We start from the raw sequence: 21263 nt of genomic DNA, 5'->3' as shown, positions 1-21263 counted from the left end.
TTCCATGGTGAACAGTGTCTGGAATGTTCAGGATCCATTGTGAACAGTCTGTCTGGAGTGTACAGGATCCATGGTGAACAGGCTGTTTGGAATGTGTAGGATTCATTGTGAACAGTCTACCTGTAGTGTACAGGATCAATGGTGAACAGGCTGTCTGTAGTGTACAGGATTCATGGTGTACTGGCTGTTCGTAGTGTATATGAACTACGGTGAACAGGTTGTCCGGAGTGCATGGGATAATTTGTGAACAGTGTCTGGAGTGTACAAGATCCTTTGTGAAAAGTCTGTCTGCAGAGTACAGGATCCATGGTGAACAGGCTGTCTGTAGTGTACAGTATCTATGGTGAACATTCTGTCTGGAGTGTACATGATCCTTTGTGAACAGGCTGTTTGGAGTGTATAGGATCCATGGTGATCAGGCTGTCAGGAATGATTACGATCCATGGTGAACAGGTTCTCTGGAGTGTATGTGATCCATGGTGAACAGGCTGGCTGGAGTGTACAGGATCCATGCTGAACAGGCTGTCTGGAGTGTACAGTATCCTTTGTGAACAGAATGTCTGGAGTGTACAGTATCTATGGTGAACATTCTGTCTGGAGTGTATAGGATCGATGGTTAATAGGCTGTCTGGAGTGTACAGGATCCTTTGTGAACAGGCTGTCTGGAGTGTACAGGATCCATGGTGAACAGGCTGTCTGGAGTGTATAGGATCCATGGTGAACAGACTGTCTTGAGTGTCCAGGATCCTTTGTAATCAGGCTGTCTGTAGTGTACAGGATCGATGGTTAATAGGCTGTCTGGAGTGTACAGGATCCTTTGTGAACAGGCTGTTTGGAGTGTATAGGATCCATGGTGAACAGCCTGTCTGCAGTGTATAGGATCCATTGTGAACAGGCTGTCTGGAGTGTACAGAATCCTTTGTGAACAGGCTGTCTGGAGTGTACTGGATCCATGGTGAACAGGTTGTCTGGAGTGTACAGGATCCATGGTGAACGGGCTGTGTGGAGTGTACATGATCCATGGTGAACAGGCTGTCATGAGTTTATAGGATCCATGGTGAACAGGCCGTCTGGAGTGTATAGGATCCATGGTGAACAGGCTGTCATGAGTTTATAGGATCCATGGTGAACAGGCTGTCTGAATTGTAGAGGATCCATGGTGAACAGGCTGTCTGGAGTGTATAGGATCAATGGTGAACAGGTTGTCTGGAGTGTATAGGATTCATGGTGAACAGGCTGTCTGGAGCGTATAGGATCCATGGTGAACAGGCTGACTGGAGTGTTTAGGATCCATTGTGAACAGGTTGTCTGGAGTTCATAGGATCCATGGTCAACAGGTTGTCTCGAGTGTATAGGATTCATGGCGAACAGGCTGTCTGGTCTGTATAGGATCCATGGTGAACAGGCTGACTGGAGGTCCAGGATCCTTGGTGAACAGGCTGTCTGGAGAGTACTGGATCCTTGGTGAACTGGCTGATTGGAGTGTCAAGGATCCATGGTGAACAGACTGTCTGGAGTGTATAGGATCCATGGTGAACTGGCTGATTGGAGTGTCAAGGATCCATGGTGAACAGGCTGTCTGGAATGCGTAGGATTCATTGTGAACAGGCTGTCATGAGTTTATAGGATCCATGGTGAACAGGCTGTCTGGAGTGTACAGGATCCATGGTGAACAGGCTGTTTGGAATGTGTAGGATTCATTGTGAACAGTCTACCTGTAGTGTACAGGATCCATGGTGAACAGGCTGTCTGTAGTGTACAGGATTCATGGTGTACTGGCTGTTTGTAGTGTATATGAAGCATGGTGAACAGGTTGTCCGGAGTGCATGGGATAATTTGTGAACAGTGTCTGGAGTGTACATGATCCTTTGTGAACAGGCTGTTTGGAGTGTACAGGATCCATGGTGAACAGGCTGTCTGGAGTGTATAGGATCCGTGGTGAACAGGCTGTCAGGAATGATTAGGATCCATGGTGAACAGGTTCTCTGGAGTGTATGTGATCCATGGGGAACAGGCTGGCTGGAGTGTACAGGATCCATGGTTAACAGTGTCTGGCGTGTACAGTATCCATGGTGAACAGGTTGTCTGGAGTGTGCAGGATCCTTTGTGAACAGACTGTCTGGAGTGTACAGGATCCATGGTGAACAGACTGTCTGGAATGTACAGGATCCATGGAGAACTGGCTGATTGGAGTGTCAAGGATCCATGGTGTACCGTCTATCTGGAATGCGTAGGATTCATTGTGAAAAGGCCATCTATAGTGTATAGGATCCATGGTGAACAGGCTGTCTGGATTGTAGAGGATCCGTGGTGAACAGGCTGTCTGGAGTTTATAGGATCCATGGTGAACAGGCTGTCTGGACTGTATAGGATCCATGGTGAACAGGCTGACTGGTATGTATAGGTTCCATGGTGAACAGTGTCTGGAATGTTCAGGATCCATTGTGAACATTCTGTCTGGAGTGTGCAGGATCCTTTGTGAACAGGCTGTTTGGAGTGTATAGGATCCATGGTGAACAGGCTGTCTGGAGTGTATAGGATCCGTGGTGAACAGGCTGTCAGGAATGATTAGGATCCATGGTGAACAGGTTCTCTGGAGTGCATGTGATCCATGGTGAACAGGCTGTCTGGAATGCGTAGGATTCATTGTGAACAGGCTGTCATGAGTTTATAGGATCCATGGTGAACAGGCTGTCTGGATTGTAGAGGATCCGTGGTGAACAGGCTGTCTGGAGTGTATAGGATCCGTGGTGAACAGGCTGTCTGGACTGTATAGGATCCATGGTGAACAGGCTGTCAGGTATGTATAGGTTCCATGGTGAACAGTGTCTGGAATGTTCAGGATCCATTGTGAACAGTCTGTCTGGAGTGTACAGGATCCATGGTGAACAGGCTGTTTGGAATGTGTAGGATTCATTGTGAACAGTCTACCTGTAGTGTACAGGATCCATGGTGAACAGGCTGTCTGTAGTGTACAGGATTCATGGTGTACTGGCTGTTTGTAGTGTATATGAAGCATGGTGAACAGGTTGTCCGGAGTGCATGGGATAATTTGTGAACAGTGTCTGGAGTGTACATGATCCTTTGTGAACAGGCTGTTTGGAGTGTACAGGATCCATGGAGAACTGGCTGATGGGAGTGTCAAGGATCCATGGTGAACAGACTGTCTGGAGTGTATAGGATCCATGGAGAACTGGCTGATTGGAGTGTCAAGGATCCATGGTGTACCGTCTGTCTGGAATGCGTAGGATTCATTGTGAAAAGGCCATCTATAGTGTACAGGATCCATGGTGAACAGGCTGTCTGGAGTCTATAGGATCCATGGTGAACAGGCTGACTGGTATGTATAGGTTCCATGGTGAACAGTGTCTGGAATGTTCAGGATCCATTGTGAACATTCTGTCTGGAGTGTACAGGATCCTTTGTGAACAGGCTGCTTGGAGTGTATAGGATCCATGGTGAACAGGCTGTCTGGATGTACGTGATCCATGCTGAACAGGCTGTCTGTAGTGTACAGAATCCTTGGTAAACAGGCTGTCAGGAGTGTACAGGATGCTTTGTGAACAGGCTTTCTGGAGTGTATAGGATCCACGGTGAACTGGCTGATTGGAGTGTCAAGGATCCATGGTGAACAGACTGTCTGGAGTGTATAGGATCCATGGAGAACTGGCTGATTGGAGTGTCAAGGATCTATGGTGTACAGTCTGTCTGGAATGCGTAGGATTCATTGTGAAAAGGCCATCTATAGTGTATAGGATCCATGGTGAACAGGCTGTCTGGAGTGTACTGGATCCATGGTGAACAGGCTGTCTGGAGTTTATGTGATCCATGGTGAACAGGCTGTCTGTAGTGTACAGGATCCATGGTGAACAGGCTGTCTGGAGTTTACTGGATCCATGGTGAACAGACTGTCTGCAGTGTACATGATCCATGGTGAACAGGCTGTCTGTAGTGTACAGTATCCATGGTGAACAGACTGTCTGGAGTGTATAGGATCCGTGGTGAACAGGCTGTTTGGAGTGTATAGGATCCGTGGTGAACAGGCTGTCAGGAATGATTAGGATCCATGGTGAACAGGTTCTCTGGAGTGTATGTGATCCATGGTGAACAGGCTGGCTGGAGTGTATGTGATCCATGGTTAACAGTGTCTGGCGTGTAGAGGATCCATGGTGAACAGGTTGTCTGGAGTGTGCAGGATCCTTTGTGAACAGACTGTCTGGAGTGTACAGGATCCATGGTGTACAGTCTGTCTGGAATGCGTAGGATTCATTGTGAAAACGCTATCTATAGTGTACAGGATCCATGGTGAACAGATTGTCTGTAGTGTACAGGATCCTTTGTGAACCAGCTGTCTGGAGTGTTTAGGATCCATGGTGAACAGGCTGTCTGGTATGTATAGGTTCCATGGTGAACAGTGTCTGGAATGTTCAGGATCCATTGTGAACAGTCTGTCTGGAGTGTACAGGATCCATGGTGAACAGGCTGTTTGGAATGTGTAGGATTCATTGTGAACAGTCTACCTGTAGTGTACAGGATCAATGGTGAACAGGCTGTCTGTAGTGTACAGGATTCATGGTGTACTGGCTGTTCGTAGTGTATATGAACTACGGTGAACAGGTTGTCCGGAGTGCATGGGATAATTTGTGAACAGTGTCTGGAGTGTACAAGATCCTTTGTGAAAAGTCTGTCTGCAGAGTACAGGATCCATGGTGAACAGGCTGTCTGTAGTGTACAGTATCTATGGTGAACATTCTGTCTGGAGTGTACATGATCCTTTGTGAACAGGCTGTTTGGAGTGTATAGGATCCATGGTGATCAGGCTGTCAGGAATGATTACGATCCATGGTGAACAGGTTCTCTGGAGTGTATGTGATCCATGGTGAACAGGCTGGCTGGAGTGTACAGGATCCATGCTGAACAGGCTGTCTGGAGTGTACAGTATCCTTTGTGAACAGAATGTCTGGAGTGTACAGTATCTATGGTGAACATTCTGTCTGGAGTGTATAGGATCGATGGTTAATAGGCTGTCTGGAGTGTACAGGATCCTTTGTGAACAGGCTGTTTGTAGTGTACAGGATGCTCTGTGAACTGGCTGTCTGGAGTGTATAGGATCCATGGTGAACAGACTGTCTTGAGTGTCCAGGATCCTTTGTAATCAGGCTGTCTGTAGTGTACAGGATCGATGGTTAATAGGCTGTCTGGAGTGTACAGGATCCTTTGTGAACAGGCTGTTTGGAGTGTTTAGGATCCATGGAGAACTGGCTGATTGGAGTGTCAAGGATCCATGGTGTACAGTCTGTCTGGAATGCGTAGGATTCATTGTGAAAAGGCTATCTATAGTGTATAGGATCCATGGTGAACAGGCTGTCTGGAGTGTACTGGATCCATGGTGAACAGGCTGTCTGTAGTGTACGTGATCCATGGTGAACAGGCTGTCTGTAGTGTACAGGATTCTTTGGGAACAGGCTTTCTGGAGTGTACAGGATGCATGATGAACTGGCTGTCTGGAGTGTATAGGATCCATGGTGAACAGGCTGTCTGGAGTGTACTGGATCCATGGTGAACAGGCTGTCTGGAATGCGTAGGATTCATTGTGAAAACGCTATCTATAGTGTACAGGATCCATGGTGAACAGATTGTCTGTAGTGTACAGGATCCTTTGTGAACCAGCTGTCTGGAGTGTTTAGGATCCATGGTGAACAGGCTGTCTGGTATGTATAGGTTCCATGGTGAACAGTGTCTGGAATGTTCAGGATCCATTGTGAACAGTCTGTCTGGAGTGTACAGGATCCATGGTGAACAGGCTGTTTGGAATGTGTAGGATTCATTGTGAACAGTCTACCTGTAGTGTACAGGATCAATGGTGAACAGGCTGTCTGTAGTGTACAGGATTCATGGTGTACTGGCTGTTCGTAGTGTATATGAACTACGGTGAACAGGTTGTCCGGAGTGCATGGGATAATTTGTGAACAGTGTCTGGAGTGTACAAGATCCTTTGTGAAAAGTCTGTCTGCAGTGTACAGGATCCATGGTGAACAGGCTGTCTGTAGTGTACAGTATCTATGGTGAACATTCTGTCTGGAGTGTACATGATCCTTTGTGAACAGGCTGTTTGGAGTGTATAGGATCCATGGTGATCAGGCTGTCAGGAATGATTACGATCCATGGTGAACAGGTTCTCTGGAGTGTATGTGATCCATGGTGAACAGGCTGGCTGGAGTGTACAGGATCCATGCTGAACAGGCTGTCTGGAGTGTACAGTATCCTTTGTGAACAGAATGTCTGGAGTGTACAGTATCTATGGTGAACATTCTGTCTGGAGTGTATAGGATCGATGGTTAATAGGCTGTCTGGAGTGTACAGGATCCTTTGTGAACAGGCTGTTTGTAGTGTACAGGATGCTCTGTGAACTGGCTGTCTGGAGTGTATAGGATCCATGGTGAACAGACTGTCTTGAGTGTCCAGGATCCTTTGTAATCAGGCTGTCTGTAGTGTACAGGATCGATGGTTAATAGGCTGTCTGGAGTGTACAGGATCCTTTGTGAACAGGCTGTTTGGAGTGTATAGGATTCATGGTGAACAGGCTGTCTGGAGTGTATAGGATCCGTGGTGAACAGGCTGTCAGGAATGATTAGGATCCATGGTGAACAGGTTCTCTGGAGTGTATGTGATCCATGGTGAACAGGCTGGCTGGAGTGTACAGGATCCATGGTTAACAGTGTCTGGCGTGTACAGGATCCATGGTGAACAGGTTGTCTGGAGTGTGCAGGATCCTTTGTGAACAGACTGTCTGGAGTGTACAGGATCCATGGTGAACAGACTGTCTGGAGTGTACAGGATCCATGTTGAACAGGCTGTCTGGAGTGTACAGTATCTATGGTGAACATTCTGTCTGGAGTGTATAGGATCCATGGTGAACAGGCTGTCTTGAGTGTCCAGGATCCTTTGTGATCAGGCTGTCTGTAGTGTACAGGATCCATGGTGAACATTCTGTCTGGAGTGTATAGGATCGATGGTTAATAGGCTGTCTGGAGTGTACAGGATCCTTTGTGAACAGGCTGTTTGGAGTGTATAGGATCCATGGTGAACAGGCTGTCTGGAGTGTATAGGATCCGTGGTGAACAGGCTGTCAGGAATGATTAGGATCCATGGTGAACAGGTTCTCTGGAGTGTATGTTATCCATGGTGAACAGGCTGGCTGGAGTGTACAGGATCCATGGTGAACAGGCTGTCAGGAATGATTAGGATCCAATGGTGAACAGGTTCTCTGGAGTGTGCAGGATCCTTTGTGAACAGACTGTCTGGAGTGTACAGGATCCATGGTGAACAGACTGTCTGGAGTGTACAGGATCCATGCTGAACAGGCTGTCTGGAGTGTACAGTATCTATGGTGAACATTCTGTCTGGAGTGTATAGGATCGATGGTTAATAGGCTGTCTGCAGTGTACAGGATCCATGGTGAACAGACTGTCTGGAGTGTACAGGATCCATGCTGAACAGGTTGTCTGGAGTGTACAGTATCTATGGTGAACATTCTGTCTGCAGTGTACAGGATCCATGGTGAACAGGCTGTCTGGATGTACGTGATCCATGCTGAACAGGCTGTCTGTAGTGTACAGGATCCTTGGTAAACAGGCTGTCAGGAGTGTACAGGATGCTTTGTGAACAGGCTGTCTGGAGTGTATAGGATCCATGGAGAACTGGCTGATTGGAGTGTCAAGGATCCATGGTGTACAGTCTGTCTGGAATGCGTAGGATTCATTGTGAAAAGGCTATCTATAGTGTATAGGATCCATGCTGAACAGGCTGTCTGGAGTGTACTGGATCCATGGTGAACAGGCTGTCTGTAGTGTACGTGATCCATGGTGAACAGGCTGTCTGTAGTGTGCAGGATTCTTTGGGAACAGGCTTTCTGGAGTGTACAGGATGCATGATGAACTGGCTGTCTGGAGTGTATAGGATCCATGGTGAACAGGCTGTCTGGAGTGTACTGGATCCATGGTGAACAGGCTGTCTCGAGTGTACAGGTTCCATGGTGAACACGCTGTCTGGAATGCGTAGGATTCATTGTGAAAACGCAATCTATAGTGTACAGGATCCATGGTGAACAGATTGTCTGTAGTGTACAGGATCCTTTGTGAACCGGCTGTCTGGAGTGTTTAGGATCCATGGTGAACAGGCTGTCTGGATTGTAGAGGATCCATGGTGAACAGGCTGTCTGGTATGTATAGGTTCCATGGTGAACAGTGTCTGGAATGTTCAGGATCCATTGTGAACAGTCTGTCTGGAGTGTACAGGATCCATGGTGAACAGGCTGTTTGGAATGTGTAGGATTCATTGTGAACAGTCTACCTGTAGTGTACAGGATCCATGGTGAACAGGCTGTCTGTAGTGTTCAGGATTCATGGTGTACTGGCTGTTTGTAGTGTATATGAACTACGGTGAACAGGTTGTCCGGAGTGCATGGGATAATTTGTGAACAGTGTCTGGAGTGTACAAGATCCTTTGTGAAAAGTCTGTCTGCAGTGTACAGGATCCATGGTGAACAGGCTGTCTGTAGTGTACAGTATCTATGGTGAACATTCTGTCTGGAGTGTACATGATCCTTTGTGAACAGGCTGTTTGGAGTGTATAGGATCCATGGTGATCAGGCTGTCAGGAATGATTACGATCCATGGTGAACAGGTTCTCTGGAGTGTATGTGATCCATGGTGAACAGACTGTCTGGAGTGTACAGGATCCATGCTGAACAGGCTGTCTGGAGTGTACAGTATCCTTTGTGAACAGAATGTCTGGAGTGTACAGTATCTATGGTGAACATTCTGTCTGGAGTGTATAGGATCGATGGTTAATAGGCTGTCTGGAGTGTACAGGATCCTTTGTGAACAGGCTGTCTGGAGTGTATAGGATCCATGGTGAACAGGCTGTCTGGAGTGTATAGGATCCGTGGTGAACAGGCTGTCAGGAATGATTAGGATCCATGGTGAACAGGTTCTCTGGAGTGTGCAGGATCCTTTGTGAACAGACTGTCTGGAGTGTACAGGATCCATGGTGAACAGACTGTCTGGAGTGTACAGGATCCATGCTGAACAGGCTGTCTGGAGTGTACAGTATCTATGGTGAACATTCTGTCTGGAGTGTATAGGATCGATGGTTAATAGGCTGTCTGCAGTGTACAGGATCCATGGTGAACAGACTGTCTGGAGTGTACAGGATCCATGCTGAACAGGTTGTCTGGAGTGTACAGTATCTATGGTGAACATTCTGTCTGCAGTGTACAGGATCCATGGTGAACAGGCTGTCTGGATGTACGTGATCCATGCTGAACAGGCTGTCTGTAGTGTACAGGATCCTTGGTAAACAGGCTGTCAGGAGTGTACAGGATGCTTTGTGAACAGGCTGTCTGGAGTGTATAGGATCCATGGAGAACTGGCTGTCTGGAGTGTACAGGATGCATGATGAACAGGCTGTCTGGAGTGTACTGGATCCATGGTGAACCGGCTGTCTCGAGTGTACAGGTTCCATGGTGAACACGCTGTCTGTAATGCGTAGGATTCATTGTGAAAACGCAATCTATAGTGTACAGGATCCATGGTGAACAGATTGTCTGTAGTGTACAGGATCCTTTGTGAACCGGCTGTCTGGAGTGTTTAGGATCCATGGTGAACAGGCTGTCTGGTATGTATAGGTTCCATGGTGAACAGTGTCTGGAATGTTCAGGATCCATTGTGAACAGTCTGTCTGGAGTGTACAGGATCCATGGTGAACAGGCTGTTTGGAATGTGTAGGATTCATTGTGAACAGTCTACCTGTAGTGTACAGGATCCATGGTGAACAGGCTGTCTGTAGTGTACAGGATTCATGGTGTACTGGCTGTTTGTAGTGTATATGAACTACGGTGAACAGGTTGTCCGGAGTGCATGGGATAATTTGTGAACAGTGTCTGGAGTGTACAAGATCCTTTGTGAAAAGTCTGTCTGCAGTGTACAGGATACATGGTGAACAGGCTGTCTGTAGTGTACAGTATCTATGGTGAACATTCTGTCTGGAGTGTACATGATCCTTTGTGAACAGGCTGTTTGGAGTGAATAGGATCCATGGTGATCAGGCTGTCAGGAATGATTACGATCCATGGTGAACAGGTTCTCTGGAGTGTATGTGATCCATGGTGAACAGGCTGTCTGGAGTGTACTGGATCCATGCTGAACAGGCTGTCTGGAGTGTACAGTATCCTTTGTGAACAGAATGTCTGGAGTGTACAGTATCTATGGTGAACATTCTGCCTGGAGTGTATAGGATCGATGGTTAATAGGCTGTCTGGAGTGTACAGGATCCTTTGTGAACAGGCTGTCTGGAGTGTATAGGATCCATGGTGAACAGGCTGTCTGGAGTGTATAGGATCCGTGGTGAACAGGCTGTCAGGAATGATTAGGATCCATGGTGAACAGGTTCTCTGGAGTGTATGTGATCCATGGTGAACAGGCTGGCTGGAGTGTACAGGATCCATGGTTAACAGTGTCTGGCGTGTACAGGATCCATGGTGAACAGGTTGTCTGGAGTGTGCAGGATCCTTTGTGAACAGACTGTCTGGAGTGTACAGGATCCATGGTGAACAGGTTGTCTGGAGTGTGCAGGATCCTTTGTGAACAGACTGTCTGGAGTGTACAGTATCTATGGTGAACATTCTGTCTGGAGTGTATAGGATCCATGGTGAACAGGCTGTCTGTAGTGTACAGTATCTATGGTGAACATTCTGTCTGGAGTGTATAGGATCCATGGTGAACAGGCTGTCTGTAGTGTACAGGATCCATGGTGAACAGGCTGTCTGGAGTGTACAGTATCTATGGTGAACAGACTGTCTGGAGTGTATAGGATCCATGGTGAACAGACTGTCTTGAGTGTCCAGGATCCTTTGTGATCAGGCTGTCTGTAGTGTACAGGATCGATGGTGAACATTCTGTCTGGAGTGTATAGGATCGATGGTTAATAGGCTGTCTGGAGTGTACAGGATCCTTTGTGAACAGGCTGTTTGGAGTGTATAGGATCCATGGTGAACAGGCTGTCTGGAGTGTACTGGATCCATGGTGAACAGGCTGTCTGTAGTGTACGTGATCCATGGTGAACAGGCTGTCTGTAGTGTACAGGATTCTTTGGGAACAGGCTGTCTGGAGTGTACAGGATGCATGATGAACTGGCTGTCTGGAGTGTATAGGATCCATGGTGAACAGGCTGTCTGGAGTGTACTGGATCCATTGTGAACAGTCTGTCTGGAGTGTACAGGATCCATGGTGAACAGGCTGTTTGGAATGTGTAGGATTCATTGTGAACAGTCTACCTGTAGTGTACAGGATCCATGGTGAAAAGGCTGTCTGTAGTGTACAGGATTCATGGTGTACTGGCTGTTTGTAGTGTATATGAACCACGGTGAACAGGTTGTCCGGAGTGCATGGGATAATTTGTGAACAGTGTCTGGAGTGTACAAGATCCTTTGTGAAAAGTCTGTCTGCAGTGTACAGGATCCATGGTGAACAGGCTGTCTGGAGTGTATAGGATCCATGGTGAACAGGATGTCTGGAGTGTATAGGATCCATGGTGAACAGACTGTCTGGAGTGTATAGGATCGATGGTTAATAGGCTGTCTGGAGTGTACATGATCCTTTGTGAACAGGCTGTTTGGAGTGTATAGGATCCATGGTGAACAGGCTGTCTGGAGTGTATAGGATCCGTGGTGAACAGGTTGTCTGGAGTGTGCAGGATCCTTTGTGAACAGACTGTCTGGAGTGTACAGGATCCATGGTGAACAGACTGTCTTGAGTGTCCAGGATCCTTTGTGATCAGGCTGTCTGTATTGTACAGGATCCATGGTGAACAGGCTGTCTGGAGTGTACTGGACCCATGTTGAACATTCTGTCTGGAGTGTATGTGATCCATGGTGAACAGGCTGTCTGGAGTGTACAGTATCTATGGTGAACATTCTGTCTGGAGTGTATAGGATCGATGGTTAATAGGCTGTCTGGAGTGTACAGGATCCATGGTGAACAGGCTGTCTGGAGTGTACAGGATGCTTTGTGAACAGGCTGTCTGGAGTGTATAGGATCCATGGTGAACAGGCTGTCTGGAGTGTATAGGATCCATGGTGAACAGGCTGTCTGGAGTGTATAGGATCCGTGGTGAACAGGCTGTCAGGAATGATTAGGATCCATGGTGAACAGGTTCTCTGGAGTGTACAGGATCCATGGTGAACAGTGTCTGGCGTGTACAGGATCCATGGTGAACAGGTTGTCTGGAGTGTGCAGGATCCTTTGTGAACAGACTGTCTGGAGTGTACAGGATCCATGCTGAACAGGCTGTCTGGAGTGTACAGTATCTATGGTGAACATTCTGTCTGGAGTGTATAGGATCCATGGTGAACAGGCTGTCTGGAGTGTATAGGATCCATGGTGAACAGACTGTCTTGAGTGTCCAGGATCCTTTGTGATCAGGCTGTCTGTAGTGTACAGGATCCATGGTGACCAGGCTGTCTGGAGTGTACTGGACCCATGTTGAACAGGCTGTCTGGAGTGTACAGTATCTATGGTGAACATTCTGTCTGGAGTGTATAGGATCGATGGTTAATCGGCTGTCTGGAGTGTACAGGATCCATGGTGAACAGGCTGTCTGGAGTGTATAGGATCCGTGGTGAACAGGCTGTCAGGAATGATTAGGATCCATGGTGAACAGGTTCTCTGGAGTGTATGTGATCCATGGTGAACAGGCTGGCTGGAGTGTACAGGATCCATGGTTAACAGTGTCTGGCGTGTACAGGATCCATGGTGAACAGGTTGTCTGGAGTGTGCAGGATCCTTTGTGAACAGACTGTCTGGAGTGTACAGGATCCATGGTGAACAGGCTGTCTGGATGTACGTGATCTATGCTGAACAGGCTGTCTGTAGTGTACAGGATCCTTGGTAAACAGGCTGTCAGGAGTGTACAGGATGCTTTGTGAACAGGCTGTCTGTAGTGTATAGGATCCATGGTGAACTGGCTGATTGGAGTGTCAAGGATCCATGGTGAACAGGCTGTCTGGAGTGTATAGGATCCATGGTGAACAGGCTGTCAGGAATGATTAGGATCCATGGTGAACAGGTTCTCTGGAGTGTATGTGATCCATGGTGAACAGGCTGTCAGGAGTGTCGAGTATCCATGGTGAACAGGCTGACTGGAGTGTCGAGTATCCATGGTGAACAGGCTGTCTGGAGTCTCGAGTATCCATGGTGAACAGGCTGACTGGAGTGTATAGGATCGATGGTTAATAGGCTGTCTGGAGTGTACATGATCCTTTGTGAACAGGCTGTCAGGAATGATTAGGATCCATGGTGAACAGGTTCTCTGGAGTGTATGTGATCCATGGTGAACAGGCTGGCTGGAGTGTACAGGATCCATGGTTAACAGTGTCTGGCGTGTACAGGATCCATGGTGAACAGGTTGTCTGGAGTGTGCAGGATCCTTTGTGAACAGACTCTCTGGAGTGTACAGGATCCATGGTGAACAGGCTGTCTGGAGTGTACTGGACCCATGTTGAACATTCTGTCTGGAGTGTATGTGATCCATGGTGAACAGGCTGTCTGGAGTGTACAGTATCTATGGTGAACATTCTGTCTGGAGTGTATAGGATCGATGGTTAATAGGCTGTCTGGAGTGTACAGGATCCATGGTGAACAGGCTGTTTGGAGTGTACAGGATCCATGGTGAACAGACTGTCTGGAGTGTACAGGATGCTTTGTGAACAGGCTGTCTGGAGTGTATAGGATCCATGGTGAACAGGCTGTCTGGAGTGTATAGGATCCATGGTGAACAGGCTGTCTGGAGTGTATAGGATCCGTGGTGAACAGGCTGTCAGGAATGATTAGGATCCATGGTGAACAGGTTCTCTGGAGTGTATGTGATCCATGGTGAACAGTGTCTGGCGTGTACAGGATCCATGGTGAACAGGTTGTCTGGAGTGTGCAGGATCCTTTGTGAACAGACTGTCTGGAGTGTACAGGATCCATGCTGAACAGGCTGTCTGGAGTGTACAGTATCTATGGTGAACATTCTGTCTGGAGTGTATAGGATCCATGGTGAACAGACTGTCTTGAGTGTCCAGGATCCTTTGTGATCAGGCTGTCTGTAGTGTACAGGATCCATGGTGACCAGGCTGTCTGGAGTGTACTGGACCCATGTTGAACAGGCTGTCTGGAGTGTACAGTATCTATGGTGAACATTCTGTCTGGAGTGTATAGGATCGATGGTTAATCGGCTGTCTGGAGTGTACAGGATCCATGGTGAACAGGCTGTCTGGAGTGTATAGGATCCGTGGTGAACAGGCTGTCAGGAATGATTAGGATCCATGGTGAACAGGTTCTCTGGAGTGTATGTGATCCATGGTGAACAGGCTGGCTGGAGTGTACAGGATCCATGGTGAACAGGTTGTCTGGAGTGTGCAGGATCCTTTGTGAACAGACTGTCTGGAGTGTACAGGATCCATGGTGAACAGGCTGTCTGGATGTACGTGATCTATGCTGAACAGGCTGTCTGTAGTGTACAGGATCCTTGGTAAACAGGCTGTCAGGAGTGTACAGGATGCTTTGTGAACAGGCTGTCTGTAGTGTATAGGATCCATGGTGAACTGGCTGATTGGAGTGTCAAGGATCCATGGTGAACAGTCTGTCTGGAGTGTATAGGATCCGTGGTGAACAGGCTGTCAGGAATGATTAGGATCCATGGTGAACAGGTTCTCTGGAGTGTATGTGATCCATGGTGAACAGGCTGTCAGGAGTGTCGAGTATCCATGGTGAACAGGCTGACTGGAGTGTCGAGTATCCATGGTGAACAGGCTGTCTGGAGTCTCGAGTATCCATGGTGAACAGGCTGACTGGAGTGTCGAGTATCCGTGGTGAATAAGCTGTCAGGAGTGTCGAGTATCCATGGTGAACAGGCTGACTGGAGTGTCGAGTATCCATGGTGAACAGGCTGTCTGGAGTCTCGAGTATCCATGGTGAACAGGCTGTCTGGAGTGTCGAGTATCCATGGTGAACAGGCTGTCTGGAGTGTCTAGTATCCATGGTGAACAGGCTGTCTGGAGTGTCGAGTATCCGTGGTGAACAGGCTGTCTGGAGTGTCTAGTATCCATGGTGAACAGGCTGTCTGGAGTGTCGAGTATCCATGGTGAACAGGCTGACTGTAGTGTCGTGTATCCATGGTGAACAGGCTGTCTGGAGTGTCGAGTATCCGTGGTGAACAGGCTGTCTGGAGTGTCGAGTATCCGTGGTGAACAGGCTGTCTGGAGTGTCGAGTATCCGTGGTGAACAGGCTGTCTGGAGTGTCAAGTATCCATGGTGAACAGGCTGTCTGGAGTGTCGAGTATCCGTGGTGAACAGGCTGTCTGGAGTGTCGAGTATCCGTGGTGAACAGGCTGTCTGGAGTGTCGAGTATCCATGGTGAACAGGCTGACTGTAGTGTCGTGTATCCATGGTGAACAGGCTGTCAGGGGTGTCGAGTATCCATGGTGAACAGGCTGTCTGGTGTGTCGAGTATCCATGGTGAACAGGCTGTCTGGAGTGTCGAGTATCCATGGTGAACAGGCTGTCAGGAGTGTCGAGTATCCATGGTGAACAGGCTGTCTGGAGTGTCGAGTATCCATGGTGAACAGGCTGACTGTAGTGTCGTGTATCCATGGTGAACAGGCTGTCTGGAGTGTCGAGTATCCATGGTGAACAGGCTGTCTGGAGTGTCGAGTATCCGTGGTGAACAGGCTGTCTGGAGTGTCGAGTATCCGTGGTGAACAGGCTGTCTGGAGTGTCGAGTATCCGTGGTGAACAGGCTGTCTGGAGTGTCGAGTATCCATGGTGAACAGGCTGTCTGGAGTGTCGAGTATCCGTGGTGAACAGGCTGTCTGGAGTGTCGAGTATCCATGGTGAACAGGCTGTCTGGAGTGTCGAGTATCCATGGTGAACAGGCTGTCTGGAGTGTCGAGTATCCATGGTGAACAGGCTGTCTGGAGTGTCGAGTATCCATGGTGAACAGGCTGTCTGGAGTGTCGAGTATCCATGGTGAACAGGCTGACTGTAGTGTCGTGTATCCATGGTGAACAGGCTGTCTGGAGTGTCGAGTATCCGTGGTGAACAGGCTGTCTGGAGTGTCGAGTATCCGTGGTGAACAGGCTGACTGGAGTGTCGAGTATCCGTGGTGAACAGGCTGTCAGGAGTGTCTAGTATCCATAGTGAACAGGCTGTCAGGAGTGTCGAGTATCCATGGTGAACAGGCTGTCTGGAGTGTCGAGTATCCATGGTGAACAGGCTGTCTGGTGTGTCGAGTATCCATGGTGAACAGGCTGTCTGGAGTGTACAGGATGCTTTGTGAACAGGCTGTCTGGAGTGTATAGGATCCATGGTGAACAGGCTGTCTGGAGTGTATAGGATCCATGGTGAACAGGCTGTCTGGAGTGTATAGGATCCGTGGTGAACAGGCTGTCAGGAATGATTAGGATCCATGGTGAACAGGTTCTCTGGAGTGTACAGGATCCATGGTGAACAGTGTCTGGCGTGTACAGGATCCATGGTGAACAGGTTGTCTGGAGTGTGCAGGATCCTTTGTGAACAGACTGTCTGGAGTGTACAGGATCCATGCTGAACAGGCTGTCTGGAGTGTACAGTATCTATGGTGAACATTCTGTCTGGAGTGTATAGGATCCATGGTGAACAGGCTGTCTGGAGTGTATAGGATCCATGGTGAACAGACTGTCTTGAGTGTCCAGGATCCTTTGTGATCAGGCTGTCTGTAGTGTACAGGATCCATGGTGACCAGGCTGTCTGGAGTGTACTGGACCCATGTTGAACAGGCTGTCTGGAGTGTACAGTATCTATGGTGAACATTCTGTCTGGAGTGTATAGGATCGATGGTTAATCGGCTGTCTGGAGTGTACAGGATCCATGGTGAACAGGCTGTCTGGAGTGTATAGGATCCGTGGTGAACAGGCTGTCAGGAATGATTAGGATCCATGGTGAACAGGTTCTCTGGAGTGTATGTGATCCATGGTGAACAGGCTGGCTGGAGTGTACAGGATCCATGGTTAACAGTGTCTGGCGTGTACAGGATCCATGGTGAACAGGTTGTCTGGAGTGTGCAGGATCCTTTGTGAACAGACTGTCTGGAGTGTACAGGATCCATGGTGAACAGGCTGTCTGGATGTACGTGATCTATGCTGAACAGGCTGTCTGTAGTGTACAGGATCCTTGGTAAACAGGCTGTCAGGAGTGTACAGGATGCTTTGTGAACAGGCTGTCTGTAGTGTATAGGATCCATGGTGAACTGGCTGATTGGAGTGTCAAGGATCCATGGTGAACAGGCTGTCTGGAGTGTATAGGATCGATGGTTAATAGGCTGTCAGGAGTGTACAGGATCCTTTGTGAACAGGCTGTCTGGAGTGTATAGGATCCATGGTGAACAGGCTGTCTGGAGTGTATAGGATCCGTGGTGAACAGGCTATCAGGAATGATTAGGATCCATGGTGAACAGGTTCTCTGGAGTGTATGTGATCCATGGTGAACAGGCTGTCAGGAGTGTCGAGTATCCATGGTGAACAGGCTGACTGGAGTGTCGAGTATCCATGGTGAACAGGCTGTCTGGAGTCTCGAGTATCCATGGTGAACAGGCTGACTGGAGTGTATAGGATCGATGGTTAATAGGCTGTCTGGAGTGTACATGATCCTTTGTGAACAGGCTGTCAGGAATGATTAGGATCCATGGTGAACAGGTTCTCTGGAGTGTATGTGATCCATGGTGAACAGGCTGGCTGGAGTGTACAGGATCCATGGTTAACAGTGTCTGGCGTGTACAGGATCCATGGTGAACAGGTTGTCTGGAGTGTGCAGGATCCTTTGTGAACAGACTCTCTGGAGTGTACAGGATCCATGGTGAACAGGCTGTCTGGAGTGTACAGTATCTATGGTGAACATTCTGTCTGGAGTGTATAGGATCGATGGTTAATAGGCTGTCTGGAGTGTACAGGATCCATGGTGAACAGGCTGTTTGGAGTGTACAGGATCCATGGTGAACAGACTGTCTGGAGTGTACAGGATGCTTTGTGAACAGGCTGTCTGGAGTGTATAGGATCCATGGTGAACAGGCTGTCTGGAGTGTATAGGATCCATGGTGAACAGGCTGTCTGGAGTGTATAGGATCCGTGGTGAACAGGCTGTCAGGAATGATTAGGATCCATGGTGAACAGGTTCTCTGGAGTGTATGTGATCCATGGTGAACAGTGTCTGGCGTGTACAGGATCCATGGTGAACAGGTTGTCTGGAGTGTGCAGGATCCTTTGTGAACAGACTGTCTGGAGTGTACAGGATCCATGCTGAACAGGCTGTCTGGAGTGTACAGTATCTATGGTGAACATTCTGTCTGGAGTGTATAGGATCCATGGTGAACAGACTGTCTTGAGTGTCCAGGATCCTTTGTGATCAGGCTGTCTGTAGTGTACAGGATCCATGGTGACCAGGCTGTCTGGAGTGTACTGGACCCATGTTGAACAGGCTGTCTGGAGTGTACAGTATCTATGGTGAACATTCTGTCTGGAGTGTATAGGATCGATGGTTAATCGGCTGTCTGGAGTGTACAGGATCCATGGTGAACAGGCTGTCTGGAGTGTATAGGATCCGTGGTGAACAGGCTGTCAGGAATGATTAGGATCCATGGTGAACAGGTTCTCTGGAGTGTATGTGATCCATGGTGAACAGGCTGGCTGGAGTGTACAGGATCCATGGTGAACAGGTTGTCTGGAGTGTGCAGGATCCTTTGTGAACAGACTGTCTGGAGTGTACAGGATCCATGGTGAACAGGCTGTCTGGATGTACGTGATCTATGCTGAACAGGCTGTCTGTAGTGTACAGGATCCTTGGTAAACAGGCTGTCAGGAGTGTACAGGATGCTTTGTGAACAGGCTGTCTGTAGTGTATAGGATCCATGGTGAACTGGCTGATTGGAGTGTCAAGGATCCATGGTGAACAGGCTGTCAGGAATGATTAGGATCCATGGTGAACAGGTTCTCTGGAGTGTATGTGATCCATGGTGAACAGGCTGTCAGGAGTGTCGAGTATCCATGGTGAACAGGCTGACTGGAGTGTCGAGTATCCATGGTGAACAGGCTGTCTGGAGTCTCGAGTATCCATGGTGAACAGGCTGACTGGAGTGTCGAGTATCCGTGGTGAATAAGCTGTCAGGAGTGTCGAGTATCCATGGTGAACAGGCTGACTGGAGTGTCGAGTATCCATGGTGAACAGGCTGTCTGGAGTCTCGAGTATCCATGGTGAACAGGCTGTCTGGAGTGTCGAGTATCCATGGTGAACAGGCTGTCTGGAGTGTCTAGTATCCATGGTGAACAGGCTGTCTGGAGTGTCGAGTATCCGTGGTGAACAGGCTGTCTGGAGTGTCTAGTATCCATGGTGAACAGGCTGTCTGGAGTGTCGAGTATCCATGGTGAACAGGCTGACTGTAGTGTCGTGTATCCATGGTGAACAGGCTGTCTGGAGTGTCGAGTATCCGTGGTGAACAGGCTGTCTGGAGTGTCGAGTATCCGTGGTGAACAGGCTGTCTGGAGTGTCGAGTATCCGTGGTGAACAGGCTGTCTGGAGTGTCAAGTATCCATGGTGAACAGGCTGTCTGGAGTGTCGAGTATCCGTGGTGAACAGGCTGTCTGGAGTGTCGAGTATCCGTGGTGAACAGGCTGTCTGGAGTGTCGAGTATCCATGGTGAACAGGCTGACTGTAGTGTCGTGTATCCATGGTGAACAGGCTGTCAGGGGTGTCGAGTATCCATGGTGAACAGGCTGTCTGGTGTGTCGAGTATCCATGGTGAACAGGCTGTCTGGAGTGTCGAGTATCCATGGTGAACAGGCTGTCAGGAGTGTCGAGTATCCATGGTGAACAGGCTGTCAGGAGTGTCGAGTATCCATGGTGAACAGGCTGACTGTAGTGTCGTGTATCCATGGTGAACAGGCTGTCTGGAGTGTCGAGTATCCATGGTGAACAGGCTGTCTGGAGTGTCGAGTATCCGTGGTGAACAGGCTGTCTGGAGTGTCGAGTATCCGTGGTGAACAGGCTGTCTGGAGTGTCGAGTATCCGTGGTGAACAGGCTGTCTGGAGTGTCGAGTATCCATGGTGAACAGGCTGTCTGGAGTGTCGAGTATCCGTGGTGAACAGGCTGTCTGGAGTGTCGAGTATCCATGGTGAACAGGCTGTCTGGAGTGTCGAGTATCCATGGTGAACAGGCTGTCTGGAGTGTCGAGTATCCATGGTGAACAGGCTGTCTGGAGTGTCGAGTATCCATGGTGAACAGGCTGTCTGGAGTGTCGAGTATCCATGGTGAACAGGCTGACTGTAGTGTCGTGTATCCATGGTGAACAGGCTGTCTGGAGTGTCGAGTATCCGTGGTGAACAGGCTGTCTGGAGTGTCGAGTATCCGTGGTGAACAGGCTGACTGGAGTGTCGAGTATCCGTGGTGAACAGGCTGTCAGGAGTGTCTAGTATCCATAGTGAACAGGCTGTCAGGAGTGTCGAGTATCCATGGTGAACAGGCTGTCTGGAGTGTCGAGTATCCATGGTGAACAGGCTGTCTGGTGTGTCGAGTATCCGTGGTGAATAAGCTGACTGGAGTGTCGAGTATCCGTGGTGAACAGGCTGTCTGGAGTGTCGAGTATCCATGGTGATCAGGCTGTCTGGAGTGTCGAGTATCCATGGTGAACAGGCTGTCTGGAGTGTCGAGTATCCATGGTGAACAGGCTGTCTGGAGTGTCGAGTATCCATGGTGAACAGGCTGTCTGGAGTGTCGAGTATCCATGGTGAACAGGCTGTCTGGAGTGTCGAGTATCCGTGGTGAATAAGCTGTCTGGAGTGTCGAGTATCCATGGTGAACAGGCTGTCTGGAATTGCAGAGAGCAGATGCTTGTCCGCAGTTTGTATGTTCTGCCCATATCACCTGTATTTCCTTTGGGTTCCTGCCACAGCCGATGCTCTATGGTTCGTAAGTTGACTGGTTATTGTAAGGCTGGGTTTAAATCATGGGTCTGCTGTGAAGGGCCTTTCCCACACTGCATTTCAATCAGTGAATGAAAAGTCTGGCTGGAGGGATATACAGGATCTCTGCTTGGACTTCTGCTGTTTGTGATATCTACCAGTGTCTTGGGTGAAAATCTGGGCTAGTAAGTTTGCAGAGGGAGAGGGTGAGACAGCACCCTTTATATACCTCAG

This window comes from Hypanus sabinus (assembly GCF_030144855.1).
Source record: "Hypanus sabinus isolate sHypSab1 chromosome 24 unlocalized genomic scaffold, sHypSab1.hap1 SUPER_24_unloc_13, whole genome shotgun sequence".
Lineage (NCBI taxonomy): Eukaryota > Metazoa > Chordata > Chondrichthyes > Myliobatiformes > Dasyatidae > Hypanus > Hypanus sabinus.
This window is presented reverse-complemented; position numbering follows the sequence as displayed.